Raw genomic sequence first — 6,000 nt, 5'->3', positions numbered from 1 at the left:
AGGTGATCAGAAGATTAACCCAAGTTGATAACAACTAGTAGTTAGAACAGTGCCCGGCGCTTGACAGGGGCTTTATCGGTGTCTGCTGACATTCTGTGCCAAATGTCATGATTTAAACCCCCCACCCCGTTCTCGCCACCAGGCCCAGGCCTCGCCCCTGCCCTCCCGGGTCCTCCCAGGCCCCTCGCCGCCTGTAGCAGCCTCCAGGGCCTTCCTGGGGCAGAGAAAGGGGCCTGGGGAGCAGCTACCCGAAGAACAGACTCCCCGATCACCAGCTTGCTGGGGCCCTGCTGGCCTGGGGTGGGCCGCCCGGGGCCGGGGCGGGGGCGGGCCAAGGATGGATGGCCGCCCAGCCCCAAGTGCTCAGCTCAGCAGAAACCACGGCCGACGGTAATGGGCTGGCGGCCCCCAGCTGCAACCAACTTCATTTTCTGCCACAATTAAACGATCGCCCACGTTTGCTCACACTCACTTATTCAATTACCTTCACGGCCCTGAAGGACTCGTGGAGAAACAGCCATAAATAATGTGCCTCAGCCGCCCCCGGCTGTCCCCCCGCCCATCACTCTTACAGGCCCAGGCCGGCCCCTCCTGCCAGCACCAGACCATCGCCCCGTGAGCCCCAGTTCCCCAAGTCAGTCCTCTGCTCCCACCACCCACAGCTGGCCTGAGAGTGGGCCATCACCTGCCTCTACCCACTCAGCTGGAGTCCCCAGGAGGCCACCCCTCTGCAGGTCTCTAGTTCCTCACCTGTGAAATGACAGAAAAATTATGTTAGCTCTGCAGGGTGGCCCTTGCCAGGAACTGTGGCCCTGGCTTCATAGTCGAAATGCAGCACCTCTCAAAGTGGGGGGAGGGACGGGGGGTCCTCTCTCCACTGTCCCCACGCACGCCACTCCAGCCACTCCGAAGGTTTCTGGGAACTCCATGCTCTCTGAGGCCTCTGGACTTCCATGGATCCTCTTCCCCTTGCTGTTCCCTCCATTCTCTTCTCTGCCCAGGACTCCTATGTGCCCTTCAAGGTCCAGCTTGGATGCCTCGAAGCTCACCCCATGGCAAGCCAATTAACCTCGCCCTCCTTAACCCTCCCCAGCACTTCACACATGCCTCAGTGGTACCCACGTGTCCTGCATTGGGGGGACAGGCTCAGATTCAAATATTCTGGGCTGCTGTCCCCATAGAACCATTTCAGGGTATGAAGCTGAACTCAGAGTTGGAAAATGTGGTCACTGTGCTTCCCCTCCCCGACAGAGGCTCATGCACGTTGAGGCCTTGCTGGCATATATAATAATAACAGTCAACCTCTGGGGTACCTTGTGTCAAACACTGCGTTAAACGTTTTTTATTTGTACAACGTCATCAAAACGTCACAATAGCCCTAAGAAAATTATGCCCACTTCAAAGATGCAAAAACTGAGCCTCGGTGAGGTTGAGATGCTCATCCCAGGTCACATCACCAGGAAATGGCAGAGCTAAGACTCAAACCCAGGTGTGTGCACCTCACCATCCACACTCTTCACCAGCCCCCCATCCCCTGCAGCACAGGCCACAGGTTCAAGTCTGGCTCTTCCACTGACTGTTATGTGACTCTGGGCAAGACCTTTCATCTCTTTGCAGCCTTGCTTTGTCTCTCCTCCACTGTAAAATGAAAAGACTATAGCTGGTGGCCTCTGAGGGTCCCCTCCAGCTCGGATGTTCTGAGAGTTCACTTCTTTCTGGAAAGCGTTGCTCTGACCAGCAGAACCAACGAAGTTGTGAAACCTAAAGGCACAAATGGTGGGTTCACCCTCTGGGGGGCTGCTCCGGGGCAGCCCCTCCCCACACCCTTCCTCTCATGCCCAGAAGGCCGGGGGCAGCCTGTGCCCTTCAGAGGGGCCACCCTCCATGCTAGGAACAGCGGTAGAGTCTCCGGGGCTCAGGGCAGGGCAGGCGCCTTCCTCTGGAGCCCTGTGATGTCGGCCTCTGGGGAGACCTCAGGCAAGTTAAGGCCAGAGGAGTCAGAGCCCAGAGTCCTGACATGTAACTGGAATCTCAGTCCTCGTCACACACTGGCTCTTTCTTGGATTAACAGCCCATGAGCATCCTCCCTCCTGAGTGCTGTCCGGGGAAGCAGTCCTCGCTGAGGCCTGGCCAGACATGAGCTGGGGACGAAACTGTAAGACATAGTTCCGGCGAGGCAGAAAAGGAAAGACGACCTCAACAGAAGTAGGTTACCTTTATTCAGGCAAGGAGGGGCCACGGTCGGCCTAATGACCAGGCTGAGTGCCCAGAGGGATCAGGGAGGCTTCATACTTATAGGGAGGTTTGTGGAAGCGATAAGGGAAACGTTAATCAGGCGGGATATTTTGAGTATTCTTTTGTTGAGATGACATTTGTAGTTGGGCAGGGGGTAATAAGTCTTCTGGGCAGGTGTAGGGGTGCAAAGTTTCCGGACAGGGGGCGATAAGTCTTCTGGGCAGGTGTAGGGGGTGGAAGGTTTCTACACAGCGGTTGATAAGTCCCAGATAGATGCAACCGGCCTGGAGCATCAGGGTGGAACTAAAGTTCTGTTTTGTTTTCTCCGAAGTTAGATGATTCAGCAAGGGGCCTTTGAGACTGTTGTTCTCTTTTCTAGGCCCAAAAGACTCCTTCAGAAACCAGCCCCGTGCCGCTTGCCCTGCCTGTGTCCCCATGTGGGGACCCAGCCACACCTCCCTCCTGCCTCCTCCCCAGCCCGACCCGGCCCCAGGCTGGCCTGGGGGAGTGGGGGGGTCACTTGGGCATCTGGCCCCTCCTCGATGGGGCTATCCTTGCCCACCGGATATGACCGTGGGGCTGACTGGTGAATAAGCTAGCAGCTGACAGCGGGGCCCCGTGTGCAAACCCCAGCTCTACCAGCTCACGCAGCCTCTCTGGGCCTCTGTTTCTCAGCTGTGACCGAGGGTATAATGACCCCAACCCTGCCCTGGATGTGAGGGTCAGATGAGGGAATGTGTGCGTGTGAACAGCAGGTGCCCCCGACAGCTTGCTGCTGGGGGGTGGCCACGCTGGGGGCTCCCTAGCATCTCCCCCGCCCCTGACCCCGCTCTCTCGCCTCCCCCTGATGCTCCTCCCGGGGCTGGTGGGCGACATCCCTGCAGCGTCCTTGTCAATGGAGCCCAACCAGCTGACAGAGGGTTTGGCCCCTGCCCTGCTGAATGCAGTCTCCTCAAAGTTTCAGGTTCCCTGGGTGGGGGGGTGGGTGGAGGCTGAGGAAGGTCAGTCATGGCCCCTGCAGCCCCGGAGGTCATAGCTCGTCAGCCGTTTGGGATCCCAGCGAAGCCCAGGCCACCCGTGATGCCGAGTCCGGGATGGGATCTAGGCTACAAGTTCCCTCCCAGGTGGGGTCAGGGTGGGAGGCGAGGCAGTCAGGCCAGTGCAGACCCAGTTCGGGGGCAGTTGCCAGCTGCCCAGCTTCCCAAGACCGTGAGAAGCTCAGCGACCAGCGCCATCTTTCGGCACACGGTCCATCCTAGGCTTTCTAGGGAGGGGGCGGCAGCTGATGGCCAAGACGGCCAAATACCAGAGGGCTTGGGCGGCTCGGGGAAAGTCTGGGAGACCTGGGGGGGCAGGCGAGCAAGAGCCACACACCAGCCTCAAAGGAAGCCAGCCTCAAAGGGCCGCTGTGCCCAGGGCCTTCCTCTGTGGTTCTCTTTGGGGCACCCGGGGCCTCTGTGGGGTCCCTTGGAGCCCAAGTCTCTGGGCAAAATCCATTCCCCTGCCTCCGCAGAGAACCTGATGCCAAAGGCCCACTAATCAGGACGTTCCTGTTGAGCCCAGACTGCCCCCCACTCAACTTGCTCACACACCCACACCTGGGTCACACCTGCTCCCGTCAACATGCATATTCACACAATACTCACACATACACACAGATACACACACACACACACACACACATACACACACACATGTAAACCCATATATGGCCGAACACAGCAGAATGAGAACGAGAAGTGTCAGCAGAAACAGAAAAGGGAACGAGGGAATGTGAGGGAAAAAAGAAAAACCTGAGACAGAAAGAGCTAAGACTGGGAATTCCCTCATGGTCCGGGAGCTAGGACTCCACCCTTTCACTGCAGGGCCCGGGTTCAATCCCTGGTCGGGGAACTAAGATCCTGCAAGCCCACAGCACAGCAAAGAAAAAAAAAAAACAAGGGAGTGAATCAAAAGCTAAGACAGCCCAGGCCCTAACTGACAGGAAGAGAAAGAGGGAGACAAGAGAGACTGTGGAGGAGCTCACAGGACCGAGGGTGCTTCCTCTCTGGGCCTCGATGTTCCTGCCTGTAAAATGGGGCTCCTCACACAGAGGGGGAGTGTTGGAGGACGCGGCCTGCACACTTGTCCTGGAGGACCCCACACCACCGGGGAGGGGGAAGGGAAGGAAGCAGAGGGTGGGATACCCAGCTGGGGCCTGTGAAGGAGGGGCGGAGGGGATTTTTCCGGAAACTGGGCAGGTTGGCAGGATCCGTGGCACTGTGATGTTTACCCCGTGGGAGGGGTGATGACGCGTCCTGGAACACCAAGGGTTGTTGTCTCCAGAGCAAGAAAACTGGGTCATGGGGGGAGCTGCTAAGGAGGGCTGTCACAATGACCAGGCTGAGGACCCCGTCCCCAGGGCCAGGAAAAGGAGAGGGAATCCCTGAAGGCTCATGACTCCACACACCCCCAGCTGTGAGCCAGAGCTGAGAGAGGAAGAGGCTAGGAGGGGAAGCCAGAGACCCAGAATGAGTTCACCCATTCACTCATTCATCAAACATGTATACTGGGAAACTGGCACTGAGCTACATGCTGGGGACATACTGTCAAAGAAAATGAGCCAAGTCACCGTCCTCGAGGAAGGAGAACATGCAGGAGCAAATAATCACACAGGAACGAAAGGTACTGGTTGGCAGCCCAGAGAAGTCAGGGAGGGCTCCTTGGTGGAGGTGATGTTTGAGCTGGTCTCTGAAGGGTAAAGAGGAGTTAACTAGGCAGAGAGATGAGGGAAGGGCATCCCAGGCAGAAGGAACAGCTGGTGCCAAGGCCCCACGCAAGGTGTGGCTGGACCACAGAGTTGAACTGGGGCCGGGGAGCCGGGCCCCGGGGAGACATTTGGACTTTGTTCTTAGGACCAGGAGTCACGGAAGAGTATTAAGCAGGTAAGTGACATGACCCAAACTGTTCTAAATCGTCAGTCTGGGGAGGATGGCTGGAGGGAGGACAGCACGAGGAGCTATAGAACATCATGTGGGAAGCAGCAGGGTATTGGCTGTGGAGATGGAGCAGAGGGGACCAGCCTGGGACGTGCAATCCACAAGACGTGGAGCTGGATGAACTGCTGGGCCAGGCAGCAGGGAAAAGACAGGGGAGGGGCATCGTGAAAAGGTCAGGGGAGGCTGTGGGCAGACGGGCGAAGGGGGAGCAAGCCAGGGTGGGACCAGCCCACCCCTTTGACGAGGGTGGGCCCCAGACAGTTGGAGTGTGCCTATGGCAGTAGTGTTAGTCGTTCAGTTGTGTCTGACTCTTTGCCATCCCAGGGACTGTAGCCTGCCGGGCTCCTCTGTCCATGGGATTCTCCCAGGGAGAATATGGAGTATTTCCCTTCTCCAGGGGACCTTCACGACCCAGGGATCAAATCCAGATCTCCTGCATTACAGGGAGACTTTTTACCACCTGAGCCACCAGGAAGCCCGGAGCGTGCTTATGAGCCCGGGCACTCTCTGCCTCCACATGGTGGCCGCTGAGAGCTAGTCTGGAATGTTGGGTGCACAGAAGAGCCCGGTGCTGGTCAGGGCCGATTTCCTGGAGGAGAGACAGCAACCAGGCCCAGCGTCACAGGGTCCCGGACGTGGCTGGGGAAAGAGGCGGGGAGCAGGCATCTTGCAGGCGAGGCCAAGCTTCGGGAAAGTGACCACGGAGAGAACTTGGCTGCAGCCAGGAAACTGAAATAGAGCGGCCTCTGATTGCGTAACAGAAAGGACCACATCATGGGTGCTTTTG

Source organism: Cervus elaphus, chromosome 7 (genome assembly GCF_910594005.1).
Source record: "Cervus elaphus chromosome 7, mCerEla1.1, whole genome shotgun sequence".
NCBI lineage: Eukaryota > Metazoa > Chordata > Mammalia > Artiodactyla > Cervidae > Cervus > Cervus elaphus.
The sequence above is the reverse complement of the archived record's forward strand: the minus strand, read 5'-3'. Positions refer to the sequence as shown.